Genomic DNA, 22,448 nt, shown 5'->3' with positions numbered 1-22,448 from the left:
TCCAAGGTTATCACTGAAATAGTGGAGAGGTGGTTATGTGAAAATACAGGCATGGATCAGAGGCAGAGACAGAAAAATGGCATGGATTGCATCTGGAACAAAATAAGGTGATGCAATGCAATATTGAATATAGCGAGGAGACCTCGTTTGCTTTTAGTACTCAAGGACACGCAGATGCCACGGTCGCTTATTAGTTGCCCTCAGGGTCCCAATGCTATTTAAATTTAACAAGTTACATTTCTTTCTCAGTCTCTCGCACTTTCACTTTGCAACCATGTGAAGTTCTGTACGGAGCAATTATGAACCATTTGCTGTCCAGACAGCATTGCATTCACTCGTCACAATAATGGAGAGGCTGTATGTCTGCTAACTGAATACGCTTTGACCTATTTGTCTTGTGGCTTTGCACCCACCAAAATGCATTAGCTTCAGAGTGACCGCAGACGGAAACAAATATGCATTTTGGAAAGCCGTCCATTATGTCAACTGATTAGAGAGGTGTGACAGACGACTGTCAATGGACTGGACGTTGTACATGCCATATGATTGATCAACATTTTCTAGTGTACATATTATTCAGTTAACATCAATAAACACTCGAAAACCTCAAAAACACTCAAATGCATTTCATTAAAATGCTTATTTAAGATCAACCAGAATCTGAAGAATACATTTTTGATCAATTGGAAATTTCCAGATTTATGTACACAACTCATGAGAGTTGAAACCCAAAGGCATGAATGAATGAGGGTGGCTTCCTAGATCCTTTGCTGAGTAATATATGACTCCCTCAATGATGATAATTGAGGGACAACCTCTGAGTGACTCCAGAGGCTTTACACCCCCCCTCCCCCCCCCCCATACTCTGCTTGGATGACCTTTTCGAGCACTCGTCTTTGCATGAGGAAGTCAATTCTAATCTAGCCTTGTATCAGTTTGTACCCATGTGCCATAGTCCTGGCTAACCTGCCCTGGGTTTGTTTTTCTCTACTGTATTTAGTATTTTATCTGGCTATTTCCTGTATCTGGATATTTTATCTAAAGGTCCTGAACAACAGAATAGATTTCCTTTTTCCACTCATTGGCATCAATTCACCTGAATTGGGCCCAGTTCAAGATGCAGTTTCGAGCTGTCAGCGGACAAGGAGGGGGGGGGGGGGGGGCACGGTAGCCCAGTGGTTAGCACAATTGCTTCACAGCTCCAGGGTCCCAGGTTTGATTCCCGGCTTGGGTCACTGTCTGTGCAGAGCCTGCACATTCTCCCCGTGTGTGCGCGGGTTTCCTCCGGGTGCTCCGGTTTCCTCTCACAGTCCAAAGATGTGCAGGTTAGGTGGATTGACCATGCTAAATTGTCCTTAGTGTCCAAAAATATTGGGTTGGGCGGGGTTACGTGGATAGGGTGAGGCTGTGGGCTTAGGTAGGGTGCTCTTTCCAAGGGCTGGTGTAGACTCGATGGGCCTAATGGCCTTCTTCTGCACTGTAAATTCTATGAATCTATAAGCCATGGACGCACATTTAGGATAGGATGATACTACTGTCGACCCTGAACTCTCCCAATTATGGTGAATGCAGCAGTTTTGTTCATTTCTCACATTAGTATTCTGCATTTTTGGGCCCAGAACAAACTATTCAACGATGGGTCAATTAACATCTGAGCCAGGGTGTTGTCCTCACTGAATGTCTGCACACATATGAACACGCAAACATACAAAATGAGAGCAGGTGTAGGCCATTCAGCCCCTCCAGCCTCTTCTGCCATTCAATAAGATTGTGACCTCAACACCAGTTTCCTGCCAGGCTCCCCTGTAACCGGTTGACTCCTTGGTTAGTCAAGAATCGATCTATCGCGGCCTCAAAAATATTCAGCAACGCTGTCTGTACCACTCTCCAGGGAAGACCCTGTGACAGAAAATAATTCTCCCATCTCATATTCCAATTCTCTTCCCACACCAAGACAATTTCATCTGTTTCCATAGCTACTAATTCCCAGAACAGATTGCTAGTCTGACGACAGGATCTTGCCGTTTGAGGGAAGATGCTCCACATCAATCGTGGCTGACCAGGAGTCTCTCCCGCCTTTACCGGCCGCTATTGGCCTGTTGGAAGGTTTTTGCAAGTTTACACTCAATCTATTTTGGCCGCATTATGAACCTACCTTCCTTGGCCATCAGGTCCTGGGGTGGGACTCAAACCCAGAACTCAGAGGTTGGGACGCTATCCACTGCATCACAAGACGTCTCCATCTTGCATGGGAGACCCCTTATCTCTAAACCTCATTCTTCAGTTTACAAGTGACCTGCTTCTAATACAATTATGTCCTTTTTAAAATAAGAAGACCAAAACTGTACAGGGTATTCTAGGTGTCGTCTCACCAATGCACTGTGCAGCTACAGCAAAACATCCCTGGTAACATACAGATGCCTGACCCCTTATCCGGCATGCGAAAATCGGATGAACATGAAAACCGAGACTTGCCCTGGAAACTAAAATTCCCATCAGGCATTGTTATCCATTGCATCCAGACACAAGCGAATTGCCCAATGGAAGTAAAAACTCTGTGTAGTCAATGCGTGGAGAGTTCCAAGGGGTCCCTCAGCTTATCGTCCAGAGTAGCTCTGGGGAAAGACCATCAGGAGACTAGAAGATCTGGGTCATCATTTCTGGATTATTGAATGGCTCGATATATTGCAAGGGACAATTATATCTGAGGAATTAGACATGTCACCATAACAAAAATCAACTTAAACCCGATCTGCTTTTAAGAAGTTTATTTTTCATTGGGTGGATTAAACCAGGAACAGTGTGTTTTGCCAACAAACAGTCCTGACCTTTCTGCTTCAATGCTTCCTGTCTCTGATTGGTATAAACATCAAGAGCACAGAGCTCAACAGTATCTGTAAAATGAAAGGCACTCATTTCCAACCTCAGTCTGCACAACAGTTTGAAAATTCTCACCAGTGTGTCCTTGAAATGAGTTTAGCTTGACAACGTTGGGTGCATACAGCCACCGCATTGTGCCCGGTGCCAATTCGGGCGTTCCGTGTGAAAAGCGGGAAAGGCCAAAATTGAGATTCACGCTAGGCGCGAACCATTTTGAAATTCATCTGGAACTCGCCATCGGGAGCGGTCTTGCCCAAAAAAGGTGAGAAGGTCATTCAGCCTAATTTGCATTAATTTCCATCTCATTAGCGAGATTGAAGTTGAATGCAGCGGACTCCCGAGAGTTACCCAACTTCGCAGTGAGAAGTTACACAGGTGTTTTTTAGTACTCCATTACAAAAATGGGAAGCTGGTGCAATGGCTACTGAATGGAAATGAGGAGGTGAGTAGTCCTTTCCATTTACCAGCATGCTCTTCTCAAAGGCACCAGAACTGCTGCCCCAGCGCTTGGGAGGGATAGGGATTGTCCAGGGGGGCCAGGAGGGAGCGAAGCTGGGGGTTTCTCTTGGGCAGGAGCATGAAGGGCTTTGTGCCTGTGAGGCCTTAAAGCCGTCTCTAAATATTCACCAGCCCCATAACAAAGACAACCACAGCAGCAGCCCCAAAACGCCCAAGACAGTGCCCTGCCACAGCTTCTCTCATGAAAGTCAATTTCACTCCCTTTGACTGTGAGCAGTCTCCAGCTTCACAGCTGATGACTATTTCAAATGAGGAATTAGCCTTGTTAGTTGTGAGAGCATTTCACGGTCCTGTTCTCTCCTTGAAGGAACAGATGCCACGTCTGAGAGGATGATTTGTGCACTGCATGTCCAGCAGCCTTTGATGCCTGAACAGTTTGCCTGAACACTAGGAGAGTCAGCGCCATCGAGGCAGCTGCAACAATTTAACACTAAAGAGCAGGGCTTAACCACTGAAGATCCTCTCGCGGTCAAAGGATAAGTGTCTGGATGAGCAGAGGACAGCTGAGCACGGTCTCCCTAATGTTGCTGGAAGTGGTCTGGGATCTAAGGGATCCTGATCTGACTGGGAGTGAGCATGCCGGGAGAGGTTTGCCAGCCCAACTGGCTCACTGGATGGCACTGAGAGAAGTCATGGAAAGGGTGTGGGAGGCCTGGGGATTTGAGCCCTGTGATGGAAGCCCTAACTGATTGTCGGTCTCTCTCCTCAGATACAAATATGTTTGCCGGTTTGGGTCCCACATAGGCCTGTCCTCACTGTGCGTATCAGAAGTGAAGCAGATGCCGAAGAAGCAGGAAGGCCATCGCAGGCTGGTGGTGGCACCACATGTCTGGGGAGCCTCCTCACATCCTGAACAACTGAGTGCCATCAGAGTGAGGAGGGGCCAGAAGGGGAGGCCAGCGCTGTGCCAAGGTATACAGCAGTCGTTGGTCCTTCCATGAGCTGACGGGCAGGATATGCTGCAGAAGACAATATCTCAGCTGGGAAACATTGTGGTACCTGTGTTATGGGATAGGGTTTAGAGAACCCCAAAGTGTATCATGAAGTTCACCTGACCCACAACTTTTAATAGATTGTGGTGTGGGGAGCACAAGGCCCACTCTACAGGTGTGATCCAGCAGAAAAAGTATTTTTTAAAGCAAAACAATGTTTATTCTCTGAACTCAAGTTAACCTTTTTGAAACATACAGTGAACCTCTTAGCAACCATCAATTCAAATACACTAAGCAATGCGTAATAACTTCCCAAACAACATCCGAAGACAGAAGAAATACCTTTTAACAGAAGCACATTAGGTTTAAATTCACTACTGTGAACATTTATAATCCTGAATTCACCAAATGATCAAGAGATAGTCTTTTCATGGCAGAGAGAACAACAGTACACCTGCTTTGTCTGGTTTCAGCTCCAACACTGAAACGAAACCAAAACAACACACACACCCAAGCTTTTCTCAAAGTGAAACTAAAAAGCAGAGCCAGAGCTCAGCTCCACCCACACTCTGACATCACTGCAGTAACATGAGCAGACAAACATTTCTTAAAGTGACATTCTCATGACACCTGTGCCATGTTTTTGCGGACATGCCACCCTGTGGAGGAGGGGAAACTGGCTCCTAGTGAAGGTAACTGCATCATGAAACCTTTATACTATCGGGACATTCCAGAGCTCGAGCGGGCACCTGTGTGGCATCTCACAGTTTTCAGCCCACAGGTGCATCCCACGGTGATGGATGCCCTGTATGCCCGGGCATCAGACTATATCACCTTCAACCTGAATCAGGCCCGCCAAGATGCCCTGGCTGCAGGATTCGCCGCCAATGCCGGGATGCCTCAGGTTCCGGGGACATCAATGGCATTCATGTCACTCTGCGAACACCGGGACATCAGGGTGTGCCCTGTCTTAACAGGAAGGGTTTCCACTCGCTGAATGTTCAGATCATGTGCGATTACCACCTGAGGATCAGGCCAGTGAGTTCCCACTACCCTGGCCGTGTGTATGACAGCTACATTCTGGGGCACTCAGAAATCCCTGTTGTCTTCAAGGAACACCCCAGGTTGACGTGTTGCCTCGTGGGGGGACAAGGAATACCCGCTGAAGTCATGGCTGATGAAGCCAGTGCAGAGGCCTGAGGCCCAGGCAGAGACCCATTATAATGAGGCCGACATTGCCATCCGAGCTGTCATTGAGTGGTGCATCGTGCTGCTAAATATGCAGCTCTGAAGCCTGGACTGCATGGCAGGGCTCTACAGTACATGAGGCAGAGGGTCACCCGCTTTGTGGTGATCTGCTGTGTCCTCCACAATCTAGCACAGCAGCGAGGCGGCATGCTGGAGGAGGAGGAGGAGGAGGGACATGCGGCCTCATCTGACAAGGAGGCAGATCAGCAGGGGAAGGAGAATGAGCCCGAGGAGGAGCGGGAAGCTGGAGGACAGATGACGGCAAGAGTCCGACGTGTTAGGAGGACAAGAGAGGCTCTTATTTCCCCTCTCCAAGTCTACGTAACTTCACACCAGGGTGATGGACCTGTGTTGGTACTGCCTGCAGGTCACTAGATAAGGTAGAGAGTAATGCCCATTCACTGTGAGGAAAGCTCTGGTGTTCCTTAGGATCTGATTAAGTCTGTCTCCTGTCTTTCTGTTCACAGCACACTCACACCCATCCTCATGACAGAGTCTGCATAGGGGCTTTTGATCTTGTACCACTATGCTAGGGGGAGGGGTAGGTGTTGGAGCAGTGGGGGGAACGGGGGTAGGGGTGTGGGTGCGGGCAAGCCCACTGTGAAGACTAAAGTGACAGTGGCTTCACATGTAAAAAATATTGAAATATTGTAATGATGAACATTTTACTGTGACAGATTTCCAATGCCCCAAGCTACAGATAGTGACCTCACCAGTGCCAATCAAGTGCTCCCCACTCTTGATCATTCGCGGTTTCCTGCTATGTCTTGGTGTGTCCCCAGGATGCACATCAGAGGTGGAGCCAGCCTGATACCTTCTGCGCCCTGTTGCCTTTGATGCCTGAGGAGATGTCCTCTGGAGGCCTGGAATCAAAGGCCTACTGGTGTCATAGGTATTGCCATGGCATCCTATTCTGCACGCTGCGATTGCGAATCGCCAGTGTCAGGAAGGGGGATTCAGAAGAACAGGAGACTGCCTTAGTCTCCTTGGTGAAAGGCCCTGTTGGGCTTTAGCCCTTCCTGAGGGTTCCCACAGGAAGGTCCCTCATGGGACAGAGGGACAGCTGAAGTGAGCTGTAGAAGTCTCTGAGTCATCTGGCATTACCAGTCCTGGAGGCTTCCCATTGTCTGCACCATGATGTTGACGCCCTCAGCGATGGTCCTCAGTGACTGGGTCACGTACTGGAATGCCTCAGCAATGTCCACCTACATCTTGGAGCTGTCCGTCAATGTCTGGGACATGGAGGCCCTCAGCCATGGTCATCACTGAATGAGCCATGCCTTGGACACCACCACTCAAATCACGGACGGCGTGTCCAGATTTTCCACTGCGTTCAGACCCGAACAGTTTTGGTCTGGATGCCTCACTTTGTCGGCATCATCTCCTGAACCTGAAGACTTTGGGACTCCATACAGAACTTCAGTTTCTTTAGAAGAATCAATAAAAACAAGTTTAGAACCAAGGTTTCTTAATACTGTTCAATTCTTCTACAGAAACTCCCAAACTACAGACAGGGCAGTTGAGAGAGTGAGATTGGAGGAACATCTGTGCTGGAACTGGGGTAATTTGGCTGACACTGTCTAAAGCAGGCATTTTCAAAGTGGGGGCCGCGACCTGCGGTTGGGTCGTCATAGGCGAGTGTCGGGAGGGTCGCGGAGCCATGCATTGCGGCGTTCCCGATAGCGGGAATTCACGCACAACAGCCGGAGCAGCCGGCATTTAACAATGCCTGCCAATCAGTGCGCAAGTGGCCCTGGAGTGTTGGGACCTGAACCCGGGGTCAAAGTGCAATAGCGGCATGGCGGCAGCTGATGAACAAGGCTATGACCTCGATCTGTTTTGCATCCCTAAACATTATTCAAATGATCTGAAGAGAGTATATATTCCTCATGGTTTAATCATGGACAGAACTGAACGTTTGTCAAGGGATATAATGAAAGCCATGGGAAATCATCACACCGTCGCCCTCTGTGTACTGAAAGGTGGCTATATGTTTTTTGTTGAACTTTTAGACTACATTAAAGGCAGTAGAGCGGAGCTGCTGATTGGCTGTTGCGGGGAAAATTTGCATCAGTGCATTGCGGTCACTGCATCCAGAGCGCATACCCGAGCAAGACACTCTCTGTGTTCAAGTGAAGGCAAGCATCCAGCAGAGGGCAGTAGAGCAGAGCTGCTGATTGGCTGTTGCGGGGAAAATTTGCATCAGTGCATTGCGGTAACTGCCAGAACACGTACCTGAGCAAGACACCCTCTGTGTTCAAGTGAAGGCAAACATCCAGCAGAGGGCAGTAGAGCGGAGCTGCTGATTGGCTGTTGTGGGGAAAATTTGCATCAGTGCATTGCAGTCACTGCATCCAGAACGTGTACCTGAGCAAGACACTCTCTGTGTGCAAGTGAAGGCAAGCATCCAGCAGAGGGCAGTAGAGCGGAGCTGCTGATTGGCTGTTGCGGGGAAAATTTGCATCAGTGCATTGCGGTCACTGTATCTTGAAGGTGATTTGTGGAGGAGCTGTTGTCAAGTGACAGTTATCCCAGCTGAGTAAAGATAAAGAGGGAGACTCGAGGGCAGGTAGAAATAAAAAGAAGTTGAACCGTGATGTCACAGCCTGCAGGTAAGTGATTGGCTGGTGACTGGTAAGTAGTTTCTCTTTTCCCTGAGGTGTTCTCGCGTGGGGTGCAGTGGTTGCTGAGCGAGTGATTGCTGAGAAAGGGAGTACATTTTTAAAAACCTTACTGTTGGGAGTTTAATGCTGAATCTGGTTGGAACGAAGACAGAGTGACTGCTAGGTAAGTAGTAAAGATTTAAATTGTTTGCGCAAGCCCTTAACAGCTGATTGCCGTTCTCGTGTGGGGCACAGTGGTTGCTGGTTAAGTGTTCTATTTTAACCTGTATTTAAGTTGGGCAGTTCCTAAACCCTTGACATTACATGTGTAGTGTCCCCCACGCTTCCACCTCCTTTAACCTAAGGGGTAGAGTGAATAACATGTAAGCTCTTTCTTTTTCTTTTTTTAATCGAGAGGGGATGGCAGGGAAGGCAGTGCAATGTACCTCCTACAGAATGTTTGAGGTGAGGGACGCTGTTAGTGTCTCTGCTGATTTCACCTGTGGGAAGTGCACCCATCTCCAGCTCCTCAGAAACCGCGTTATGGAACTGGAGCTGGAGCTGGATGAACTTCGGATCATTCGGGAGGCAGAGGTGGTCATAGATAGTAGCTTCAGGGATGTAGTTACTCTGAAGAATCAAGATAGATGGGTGACGGTGAGAGGGGCTGGGAGGAAGCAGTGAGTGCAGGGATTCTCTGTTGAGGGGGACGACCTACCAGGGGTAAGCCACAGTGAAAGGATCTCCAGCACTGAGTCCGTCCCTGTGGCTCAGAAGGAAAGGAGTGAGAGCAGGAGAGCAATAGTTATTGGGGACTCGATAGTTAGAGTGACATAGATGGTTCTGTGGCAGCAAAAGAGACTCATGGATGGTATGTTGCCTCTCGGGTGCCAGGGTCCGTGAAGCCTTGGACCGTGTTTTCAGAATGCTTAAGAGGGAGGGGGAACAGTCACAAGTCGTGGTACACATCGGTGCCAACGGCATACGTAAGAGAAGGGACGGGGATTTAAAACAGGAATTTATGGAGCTAGGGTGGAAGCTGAGAGCCAGGACAAACCATGTTGTCATCTCTGGTTTGTTGCCAGTGCCACGTGCTAGTGAGGTGAGGAATAGGGAGAGAATGCAGGTAAACACGTGGCTGCAGGGATGGTGTAGGAGGGAGGGTTTTAGGTATGTGTATAATTGGAGCACATTCTGGGGAAGGTGGGACTGTACAGACAGGACGGTTTGCACCTGAACCAGAGGGGCACCAATGTCCTGGGAGGGAAATTTGCTACGGCTCTTCGGGGGGGGGGGTTTAAACTAATTTGTCAGGGGGCTGGGAAAATGAGCTGTAGTTCAGAAGCCAGTGTTGAGAGTAGTGAGGTACTGAGGAGGGTATCAAGGTCGCAGAAGGGTACCGGCAGACAGAAAGGTGGGTTTAAATGTGTCTACTTCAATGCAAGGAGCATCCGGAATAAGGTAGGTGAACTTGGAGCGTAGATTGGTACTTGGGACTATGATGTTGTGGCCATTACAGAGACATGGGGCGGGATTCTCCCCTACCCGGCGTGACGGAGGGTCCTGGCGTATGGGAGTGGCGCCAACCACTCAGGGGTCGGGCCTCCCCGAATTCTCCCCACCTTTGGGGGCCAGCCCCGCGCCGGAGCGGTTGGCACCAGAAGACTGGTGCAAATAACCGGCGCCCCCAGTACGGGGCTGGCCGAAAGGCTTTCGCCGGTCGGCGCATGCGCCGGCAGTGACATCAACGGCAGTTGGCCGCTGACGTCACTGCCGGCGCATGCGCGATGTGGGGTTCCCTTCCGCTTCCGCCATGGTGAAGGCCGTGGCGACCGCGGAGGAGAAATAGTGCACCCAGGGCACTGGCCCGGAGTCTGAGCGGGGGGCCCCAATCGCGGGCCAGGCAACCGTGGGGCACCCCCCGGGGTTCGATCGTCCTCGCCCCCCCCCCCCCCTCAGGACCCCGGGGCCCGCTTGCGCTGCTGATCCCGCCATTACAGAGGTGGTTCAAACCTCGGCGGCGGGAGAGGCCTCCCAGCGGCGGGACTTTGGCCCATCCGGGCCAGAGAATCACCGCAGGGGCCTCTCCGATCGGAGTGGCGAGATTCCCGCCACCGCCACTTCCCGGGTGACGGAGAATCTCTGCCACGGCGGGGGCGGTATTTTTGGCGGCCCCAGGCGATTCTCCGACCCTGCTGGGGGTCGGAGAATTTTGCCCATGGTTAGAACAGGGACAGGGATGGTTGTTGGAAGTTCTGGGGTATAGATGTTTCAGTAAGAGTAGGGAAGGTGGTAAAATAGGTGGAGGAGTAGCATTATTAATCAAGGATAGTTTAACGGCTGCAGAAAGGCAGCTCGAAGGGGATCTGCCTACTGAGATAATAGTTTTCTATAGGCCCCCAAATAGTAATAAAAAATGTGGAGGAAGAAATTGCAAAACAGATTATGGATAGGTGTGGAGGTCTCAGGGTAGTTGTCATGGGTGACTTTACCTTTCCAAATATTGATTGGAACCTCTATAGGTCAAACAGTTTGGATGGGGCAGTTTTTGTACAGTGTGTGCAGGAAAGTTTCCTGACACAATATGTGGATAGGCCGACAAGAGGGGGGGGGCCACATTGGATTTGGTACTGGGTAATGAACTGGACCAAGTGTTAGATTTGTTTGTGAGAGAGCACTTTGGAGATAGTGACCACAATTCGGTGTCTTTCACTATTGCAATGGAAAGGGATAGGGCCATACGGCAGGGCAAGGTTTATAATTGGGGGAGGTGTAATTATGATGCGATTAGGCAAGAATTAGGGAGCATAAGATGGGAACAGAAACTGCCAGGGAAAGGCACAAATGAAAAGTGGAGCTTGTTCAAGGAACAAATACTGTGCCCTTGATAGGTATGTCCCTGTCAGGCAGGGAAGAAATGGCCACGCGAGGAAACCATGGCTCACAAAAGAGGTTGAATGTCTTGTCAAGAGGAAAAAGGAAGCGTATGTAAGGATGAGAAAATAAGGTTCAGTTGGGTCGTTTGAGGGTTACAAGGTAGCAAGGAATGAGCTAAAAAAAAGGAGAGCTAGGAGGGGGCATGAGAAGTCCTTGGTGGGTCGGATCAAGGAAAACCCCAAGGCTTTTTACTTTTATGTGAGAAATAAAAGAATGACCAGGGTGAGAGTAGGGCCGGTCAAGGACAGTATTGGGAACTTGTGCATGGAGTCAGAAAAAATAGGAGAGGAGTTGAATGAATACTTTTCTTCAGTGTTCACCAAGGAGTGGGGCCATGTTTTTGAGGATGAGAGTGTGATACAGGTGGGTAGGCATGAGGAGGTAAATGTTCTGAGGAAGGATGTATTAGCAATTTTGAAAAACCTGAGGGTCGACAAGTCCCCTGGGCCAGATGGAATATATCCAAGGATTCTTTGGGAGGCAAAGGATGAGATTGCAGAGCCTTTGGCTTTGATCTTTGGGTCCTCACTGTCCACGGGGATAGTGCCAGAGGACTGCAGAGTGGTGAATGTTGTTCCTCTGTTCAAGAATAGGAATAGGAATGACCCTGGTAATTATAGGCCAGTTAGTCTTACTTCGGTGGTCCTGTAAGTTAATGGAAAAGGTCCTGAAGGATAGGATTTATGACCATTTGGAAAGATGCAGCGTAATCCAGGATAGTCAACACGGATTCGTGAAGGGTAAGTCTTGCCTCACAAATTTGATTGAATTCTTTGAGGAGTGTGTAACTAAGTGTGTAGATGAAGGTAGAGCAGTTGATGTCGTATCCATGGATTTTAGTAAGGCGTTTGATAAGGTTCCCATGGTCGGCTCATGAAGAAAGTAAGGAGGTGTGGGATAGAGGGAAATTTGGCGAATTGGATAAGTAACTGGCTATCACATAGAAGACAGTGGTGGATGGAAAATTTTCAGACTGGAGACCAGTTATCAGCGGTGTACCACAGGGATCAGTGCTGGGTCCTCTGCTATTTGTGATTTTTATCAATGACTTAGAGGAGGGGGCTGAAGGGTGGGTCAGTAAATTTGCTGATGACACCAAGATTGGTAGAGTAGTGGATGAGGTGGAGAGCTGTTGTGGGCTGCAAAGAGACATTGATGGGATGCAGAGCTGGGCAAAAAATGGAAGATGGAGTTTAACCCTGATAAGCGCGAGGTGATTCATTTTGGTAGAAAAAATTTGAATGCGGATTACAGGGTCAACGGCAGAGTTCTGGGGAATGTGGAGGAACAGAGATCTTGGGGTTCATGTCCACAGATCTCTGAAGGTTGCCACTCAAGTGGATAGAGCCGTGAAGAACGCTTATAGTGTGTTAGCGTTTATTAACAGGGGGTTTGAGTTTAAGAGCCGCGGGGTTATGCTGCAACTATACATGATTCTGGTGAGACCACATTTGGAGTATTGTGTGCAGTTCTGGTCACCTCACTATAGGAAGAATGTGGAAGCATTGGAAAGGGTGCAAAGGATATTTACCAGGATGCTACCTGGTTTGCAGGATAGGTCTTATGAGGAAAGGTTGAGGGAGCTAGGGCTTTTCTTTTTGGAACGGAGGAGGATGAGAGGTGACTTTATGGAGATTTATAAGATGATGAGGGGGATAGATAGAGTGAACGTTCAGAGACTATTTCCTCAGCTGGATGTAGCTGTTACAAGGGGGCATAACTAAGGTTCAGGGTGGGAGATATAGGAGGGATGTACGAGGTAGGTTCTTTACTCAGAGAGTAGTTAGGGTGCGGAATGGACTGCCTGCTGTGTAGTGGAGTCGGACACTTTAGGAACTTTCAAGCGGTTATTGGATAGGCACATGGAGTACACCTGAATGACAGGGAGTGGGATAGATTGATCTTGGCTTCGGACAATCTTCGGCACAACATCGAGGGCCGAATGGCCTGTTCTGTGCTGTACTGTTCTATGTTCTATATGTTCTATGTATTAAAGCATTGAATCAAAACAGACACGTACTTGTAGCCACAAGCAAGACGGAACTGAGGGCACTGTTGCTAAATTTGAAGATGATACAAAGATATGTAGAGAGACAGGTATTGTTGAGGACGTGGGGAGGCTGCAGAAGGACTTGGACAGACTAGGGGAGTGGGCAAAGAAGTGGAGGATGGGATACAATGTGGAAAAGTGTGAGATTATGCACTGTTCAGAAAAATAGAGACATTTTCTAAATGGGGAAAGTATTAGGAAATCAGAAGCACAAAGGGACTTAGGAATTCTAGTTCAGGATTCACTTAAGGTTAATGTGCAGGTTCAGGTAGGAAGGCAAATGCATGTTAGCAATCATTTTGAGAGGGCTAGAATACAAGAGCAGGCATGTAATGCTGAGGCTACATAAGGCTCTGGTCAGACCCCATTTGGAATATTTTGAGCGGTTTTGAATCCCGTATCAAAGGAAGGATGTGCTGGCCTTGGAGAGCGTCCAGAGGAGGTTCACATGAATGATCCCTGGAATGAATGGCTCATCATATGAAGAGTGATTGACGACTCTGGGATTGTATTCGATGGAGTTTAGAAGGATGAGGTGGGATCTTATTAAAACTTACAGAATACTGAGAGTCTTAGATACAGTGGACGTGGAGAAGCTGTTTCCACTCATAGGAGAGACCAGAACCCGAGGGCATAGCCTCAGACTGAAGGGACGATTCTTTAAAATTGATATGAGGAGGAATTCCTTCAGCCAGAGTGTGCTAAATCAGTGGAACTCATTGCTGCAGAAGGCTGTAGAGGCCAAGTCACTGAATGTCTTCAAGACAGAGATAGATAAGTTCTTTGGTTCTTGATTAATAAGGGGATCAGGGGTTATGGGGCGAAGGCGGGAGAATGGGGATGAGAAACTTATCAGCCATGATCAAATGGTGGAACAGACTTGATGGGCCGATTGGCCAAATTCTGTTCCTACATCCCACCCTGTGGACATTATTGTTAGGGTCGCAGTAATGCCATTGAAAATGAAGGAGACGGCTGGCCTTTCTCTACTTCGTAGCGGTCATTTCCTCGCATCTTGTAACCTTAGAGAGAAACACATTCCCTCCGTATTTCATCTGTTGATCATATTTCGCATGTCATTACTCAAGAAGTTCTGATTAAATTCACCTCACCAACTGCAGGGCTGGTGAGGCCACATGTACGTTGAACACCATTGCTGCTCCTGATCATCACTGACTGAAGGATGTATCACTTATCCCTTTGCTGATCTCGTTTTGAAGCGAACCAGAAATGGCTCATTGGAATCTGAGGCCGTCAGAGAATCTACCTCTCAGCTACAAGGACATCAAGCGGGCGGGGGAGGGGAGAGGAGACGTTCTTTTCCTGCCTTCTGCGTAGCAATAGAATAAACAAATCCTTTGTCGGTTTACGATTTGGTTGCTTCGCACTTTACCTTCAGCCTGAGTGGCTTCAATGCTGAGCTGTCGAGTCTGTGGCTCCTTTAATCATTTCTCTACCCATTTTACTTATGCAACTCACGCAACAGTACAGTTTGCAATCAGAAGCATGCTTGCATAAAATCTTCCCTGTGGATGAATAAATACATTAAACAGAGGAGCTAATGACCTATTTGAAGCAGTGGCTTAATGATGCAGAATCACACAGACTGAGTAATATAGACATGATTTAAAACAGGTAATAATCTTGCTAATATATCAAAGAACTGTATAGACGGAGCAGTTACAGGTCGTAATAATAGTCATTTAAGAGCTACTCTGAGTAGAGCCAAATCTCAATCGGGAAAATGTTTTCCCTTCTACCTAACCCTTCATATCCACTGCAATATTATTTGTTCGAAATTAAACCACATTTATTTTAAAATTGAAAACGCATTAACAAGAATGATTCTTTATCAGCAGCTATAAATGTCACTTATTCACCGCTACACAATTAAATGTTAATGCATTATTAGTCGAGCTCCACTTAAGTACTTGGAGCTTAGAAACCTGTGAGGGAAAATAGCTGAAAGTCATCAAGATGCACGACTCAAAATACACAGTGCAAAAGCAAAAAATACTGCGGAACGCTGGAAATCTGAAATGAACGCAGACAATGCTGGAAATACTCAGCAGGCCAGACAGCATCTGGAGGGAGAAAAACAAGAGCTAACATTTCAGAAGCATAGTTCCTGCAAAAGTGGCAATATTGCTATTTTTGCTTAACAGATGAACTAACGACACTTCTCAAAGTTAACCTGATTAATGTTTGCTCATGGAATCATTACAGTTGACGGGTGGGGGATGAGTTAACTGGGGAAAATAGGTGGTCTAATTGTAGTCCATCTTTTCACACGTTCCCAGTCGTCACATTGTGGGAAGCACATTAAATTCACATTGTTTGACATAAGTGCCAGTGGTCCCTGTGTTGTTCATTCTGCACACATCATTAGGGGGCAATGAAATGAAATGAAAATTGCTTTTTGTCACGAGTAGGCTTCAATGAAGTTACTGTGAAAAGCCCCTAGTCGCCACATTCCGGCGCCTGTCCGGGGAGGCTGGTACGGGAATCGAACCGTGCTGCTGGCCTGCTTGGTCTGCTTTAAAAGCCAGCAATTTAGCCTGGTGAGCTAAACCAGCAATTGAGGTAATCTGGACTTTGGTACTTGGAGCAATGGTTGAACATGCAAGAGTGTGGACACCAAAGATTTCTGATAATGTACTGAGGTGTTAATGGGAGATGTGGGAAGGGGGGAGAGACATCCTGGTTGGCAAGAGGCCTGGAAGACAAATCCCGAGGAGGTAATGGAACCAAATAGAGTGGAGGCGAATGAGAGGAGTGTTACTCCTAGAATATGGATGTATTGCAGGAAGTAGTTTAACAAAATGACACAAGATATCGTGTGGTGTTCGATCTGGCTTTCAAAAAAAGTTACTCAGGAATTAGAAGATTTTTTTTTCCTTTTAACTCTTTCAGAGCATTTATCAGGATAAAATTGGCATAACATCCGAAGTTAGTGATTTAAATCACTTTGCTAGATGGTTCCCAGCACAGCGCAACTGTCCAGGGGAATTGAGTCCTACTGGACAATTGCCAAGTAAACCCTTATGAGGAAACTTCCTCTAAATGTGATGCTGGGAAGCCAGGAAGTTATGGGTAATTATGTTGTAAACTTCCATCACGAAGGTGACCATTCATGGCGGCATGGTGGCACAATGGCATTGCTGTCTCACGGCCCCGAGGGCCCACGGTCAATCCCGGCCCCGGAGACTGTCCGTGTGGAGTTTGCACATTCTCCCAGTGTCTGCGTGGGTCTCACCCCCACAACCCAAAGATGTGCAGGGCAGGTGGTTGGCCAAGCTAAATTTCCCCTTAATTGGAAAAAAAAAATTCAAATCAAGGCGATCATGTTTCATTCACCATTGAAATAAAGTTAACATGACTGAGCGATTTATGACATGTTGTTTCATTTTAACGCCATGTGGCTGAGAGTCCCTGGATTGAATTTTACAGGGGCACAGGCAGCGTTTTCCTCTCGCCCTCCTCCCCCCAGAATAAAAAGTTAATGAGCAGCCCACCCACTTGAAACCAAACTGCCCTGCAGTGATATTATGTTGGGTACAGACTTAATTGATTCAGAGTGGCACCTCCACGCTCATCTAGGAGGATGGTACACCCTTGAGCGCTCTCATAGACGCCAGGACTGTCCAGCAAAGGGGGAGGGGTGTTTGCAGAATACTTCTATTGTGGCTAAACTGGACATTTCAAGCTTTTCTGCAAGTCCTGGACTCTTAATTGAACTAGCTAATATTTATGAAATGCATTTCTTCCAAGAAAGGAAAAGTCCAGAGAATGGCGGGCATACAGAGTTCCGAGGGAAGGAGATAGTCTTAATCCAGATTAATGGTCAGTTACGGTCCAAGTTCAAGGCTTCAATACTTTTAAAATTGATACTGTTAACATATTAGCCGATGACCTTGGCCGGACGCAGTCAATGACGCTTCATTTATCAGACTTGGCTGCATAGACTTTTCAATTAAAGGCAGGAACATTGCTCCACTTAGTTAAGAGATCGTTGATTTTCTCAATGTTCTTCACAATCAACGGGGTGATATTGACATATATTGAGGAATCTTAGAAAACCCAGATAATTTCAACTCCAGATGATGCTTTTCATTTGAAGGACTTACTGTCTTTCATGTTACAATCTTCACCCTGTTATATTGAAGCAGTGGAAATACAGTCTCCAGAGGCTGAGGAAGTTTATACAAACTCAGCAGTAAGTTCCTCTCTTTCACAGAAACGCCATCCACTGGACCCAGGGCAGTTCTTCATGAAGTAAGGTGTAGCCACCTAAGATGGACACTGGGCTACCAAAATGGAGAACTGCTAAGGTTGCAGGGAGAAAACAGTCTTAGTAAGGACAAGCAGTTTGCAGGAGGCTAATTAGCATTCTGCGCGTACAAAAACCAGTTTATGGCCAGGTGCAGGATCTCAGCTTAAGGTGTAAACGATTTGCATAGTAATGAGGTGATCCAGATCTGGGCCCACACAATAGAAACATTTGGGTTTGAATGGATACTTTGAGTGGACGCCCAGACGAAACGGCACCAGAAGTATCCATCACAAAGGACCCTAGAGACCGCCCCACCCATCGAGAAGAGACCCTCAGATTGGGGGTTTGGAAAATATCGATTGGGAGAAGACCCAATCGATACCTAGCAGGTGAAAGAGCCCGCCCCAAAGGGGCACGGACCTCTCGGACCTATAAAAAGAAGGTCAAGCACATGATTCGGTCTGTTGCTTCCAGACTCCGGCCTAGGCTGTTGCATCCTGACTCCGACCCCAGCCTCCAGATCCTGTCTTTCATCACCGGCCGTTGAGCATCAGCCATCGTTCAGTAAGTACCAAAACAACGCTCGCTACGTGACCCCGGCATTGCTTATACTCTAGCCGACTATTAGTGAACAGAAGGTGCAGTCCAGAAAGGAACAAAGGCCTTGCCCCCTGATCTTGCTGGTTCCTACTTAGATAAGTATTTAGTCGTTTAATAGTAGAAATAAGTATTAGTCTTTAGCGTATGCATGCGTATTTATTATATTGGTTATAATAATATCAATCGTTTGAACTTACTAACAGTTTTATTACTTTGAACCTGACCTTGATGTACTTGTGAGGTGTCTAAATACGGCACCTGGCGACTCCGAGCAGAATTACATACACAGAGCTGTAGTAGTGTTAAGCACACGGCCTTTAAACGGAGGCGTGTTAATACACTCCAATAAACGCGTAATACACTCAAGTAAAACGTGCAACAAAGGCCAGAGGAGGCAGATACACAAAGCACTGCAGCAGATGATGACCATCACAATGAGGACCTGCTGGATATGAACTCGCTCTTCCTAGAGAGTGATGAGGAAGAATGTCTTGCAGTACAGAGTGATCTCTTTGAGGTTAAGTTCCTGGAGAATCTTTCCCATTGATGGGTGCATTATCAAATCTCTTGTCTTTTTAGAAGAAACAGCTATCCTTTAGGAGGCTAAGCAGCACTCAGATCCTGGCTTCACTTAATCTACTGATGTGTTGCCGACTTTATCTCCTGTTGTCCATGAAGACTCTTGCACAGAGGATACCTTGCCTGAGTCCAGGTTAGAGTCCATAGATGATCCACTACTAAACAGCTGGTACCTTCCCAAGGTCAAAGTCAAGTGACAATCATAAAAGTGTTCTTCCCTTCAGGGATGGAGGTCAGCACAGAAGCTGTAATGGGATCTTTAGCACTTCTGAAGCTGCAGATCCTATGCAGTAGTCTTGTCCCAGAGTTGACTGTCAACAGGAAAAGCATCTCCATATCCTCAGTAATTCTTCCCATTGCCCATAATGGCATCGCCTCATACAAAGAGATGTCTGGCTCTCTTACCACTGCCTGCAGAAAGTAGACAGTCCTCCTAAACAAAACATTGGGAAATCATGGGCTGGATTCTCAGTTTTTGAGACTATGTCCCCACGCTGTCGTACAAATTGTGGTCTTTTATGCCAGAAAAACTGGCGTTAAAAAGCCACAGATTCATTGCCTTGCAGGGGGCTAGCAGGCAGCTTTCGTGGAACTTGCAGCATCAGCTGCTGATACGGCCTCCCGCACTTCTGGGTCAGAGGCCATGTATGAGTACGGCGGCAGCCTCCAGCGGCCGTGGACTCAGCCCACGGACGTGGGCCCCCGAAATAGTGCTCCCAATCGGCCGCTCGCCCAAACCGGACCTCCCGCAATGAGCCCCAGTCCCGAATGAGGCACCCCCCCCCCCCTCCCCCCCCCCGCCCTCCGATCGGCCCTCCCCTGACCATGGTGGCCCCGGACTGAGTCGGCAGCCACCACGCGGGTATCACGGATGGTGGGACCATGAATGGTCCATGCCGTCAGGCATTCGGCCGGTCAGTGATGGAGAATAGCGGGGCAGGCCTTAGGCAATGAGCTAGCTAGCCCCAAGTACCCTTCTTTTAAGACCCTAGGATGCAAACCATCAGATCCAGGGGACTCGACAACCTTTAGTCCTAATAGGTTTCTCAGTTACTGTAATTATTTTATGTTATTCCCTTCCTGTAACCCCTTGATTTTCAAGCATTCTAGAGTTTTTTTTGTGATTTTTACAGTGAAACAGACACAAAAGACCTGTTCAATGCGTCTGGCATTTCTCTGTTTCCCATTATTAATTCTCTAGTCTCACCCTCTAAGGGACCAATGTTCATTTTAGTTACTTTTTCCTTTTTATATACTTGTAGAAATTCTTACTATCTGTTTTATGTTTCTAGCTTGCTCTCACTCATGCCCACATTTTTTAGCTGGATGTTGTTTCTAAATCTATGCAATCTTTGGACTTATCACGAATCTTCACAGTATTATACACTTCTTCTTTCAATTTGATACTATACTTAACTTCATGGTGCATGCTTGTCGTAGAGTCTTTCTTCCTCAATGGAATATATCCTTTCTGAGAGTTGGTGAATATCTCCATAAAGGTCTGCCGCTGCTTCCCTACTGTCCTGCCTTTTAACCTATTTTCCCATTTCATTTCAATCTACTCTCCCCTTATACCCTTGTAATTGCCTTTATTTATAGTTTAAGACATTAGTCTTAGACCCACACTTCTCACCCTCTGAATTAATTTGTAATTCTGTCATTGGTAAGATAGCTATTATCTGGAGGCTCCTTTGCGAGGAGGTCATGAATTGATCCGGTCTCATTACACCTTACCAAGTCCAAAATTGCTCGCTCCCTGATTGGCGTGAGAAAATGCTGCTCTATACATTTGCTCTGAATACACTCTCTGAATTCATGCCCCAGGGACATGTTTGCCAATCTTATTCACATAGTTGTAACGTGTGGAACAAAATAATCTGGATCCCATTCTAACTCCAATCAATTTCAAACTCCATTTTTGGATTGGTCTTCTAAACACTGGAGCTGGAAATGCATCTGTGTGTCCTCATCACACCCCCTGCCATGGATCGGATGGTGACCCAAGAAGCTAAATGATAATGGGGTGATTGCCATTGAAAAACCAGAAATTGGCATTCTTTAATTACATCCTGATTTCTCACAGAACATGCCACTGCCCAGCACCCAATCATGACAAATATTATGGTCTTGAGTATCTCAATTGAATAGTCCTCTGTTGCTTTCCCTGTTCACACATTAACATCGATCCACCGTAGGCAGTCCCATAATGGAAATTATGCCCAGGAGCTGTAAATTGCTACTCAAAAACCCGGAAAACGTCTCTGGGCAGCTGTAAATTGAGACAGTGCACAGCGAGCGCCGTTCCTCACTACTGACTGCAAATACGGACTAATTAGAAATGATTGCATGGCAGTTTTCAAAAGAAAGTACAATTTCTGCATTAATTTAAATAATTTAAAACACTTTTGACAAACTTTACCTGCAGGACGGTCAAAATTATTGTTGCCTACATTATCAAACTTGACTGCACCAAGTGTCTCCCTCTGTATTATAATGTTCCAGTTAGTGCCTCTTTATAAATGTTCAAGTTATTGTCCTTGTTTAAATGTTTAATCTGCAGAAAGATGATTTAAGGTTAAAGAGTGCAGTTTAGTGGGCCATTGCTACAATGTTACTGCTCTCGATCTGTCACCTATTGCCCGCTCAAATTCAACTGATTGTCGGAAGCCAGAGATCTGTGGATTTATCCCAAGCTGTTTGTACCATGGGATTGTTGGTGTAATGTCCGGCTAAAAAACTCTACAACCTCTTGTTTGACAGCCAATTGTAAGGAGTGATCCGAGACCAAAAGTGTCCTGTATCTTTCCTAGATCTGCATCCAATGAAAGCTATTATCTAAATTGTGGCAATGACATGATTAATAGACTGCTGACATCAAATTGGTTATTTAACTTGTGGAATTTGCAAAGTGCTACTAGCGGCTTATTTATCACCTTCACCTTCCCACATGCAAAGGGAGGGCAAACATGGTAAATTTATTCACGCAGAAATTAAAATGAACCCTTTAGAATCTGTCTGTACGTGTAACGATAGTGGAATTAATTTTCCAGTACCTGCCAGACATAGGGGTCTCCACCCCTTGTCACAAGCAGGCCATGGGTACGTTGTGCGACGTCTGTTGCAAGCAGGCGGGAGTCCTCCCTGGTGGCACGGGTTCTCAGGTTTTAGGTTAATTAGTGGGAAGCTTAGTCAACGGCTTTTAGGGAGTAGATTAGCAAGCTGCACAGAGCACAGCTGAACAGGAATTAGTCCTGTAAGTCGTGCTTATTTTCCGTTAATAGTTTTACTGGTTTGCTTTGTGCGTCTGTCGTTGTTGAGTGCTCAGCTGCAGTTGCGACCTTTAACCTACCTTGACTTAACAAGTCTTACTGCGAGGTTCTGGGCTACATTACGACAGAGACTGCAGTTCAAAACTGGCCCTAAAAAAAAAATGTTGGCACTGAGGTTATGGAAAACTCTTTGGAAATGCAAGACGTGCTTGCTTTCATTTTATCAGTTCGAATAAGAAGGGCCTTCATAAGAATCTGAATGAACAGGTGCATGAACCTGGAAAGGGGCCTGGAAGACTCATTCTGGGAGATGACGGTTGAAGAGATAATGTCTGAGGTAAAGCAGACATTCCCACATGCATTTCGAATTGCCGAATCCTTGACACCAATGATTTACAGTTATGCAACACTTCTGATGTGAAAGAACAGCTCCTAGCTCTTAACTAGGCCAAAGAAGTGACTGCTGCACAGGAAATAAAAAGAATACATTCAGAACGCGGTGTTCCCAAAGGAGCAGAACTGAACGGATTTTTAAAATCTCGCTGCCGGCAGAGGAGG

Source organism: Scyliorhinus canicula, chromosome 17 (assembly GCF_902713615.1).
Source record: "Scyliorhinus canicula chromosome 17, sScyCan1.1, whole genome shotgun sequence".
Lineage (NCBI taxonomy): Eukaryota > Metazoa > Chordata > Chondrichthyes > Carcharhiniformes > Scyliorhinidae > Scyliorhinus > Scyliorhinus canicula.
Note: the sequence above shows the minus strand (reverse complement) of the source record.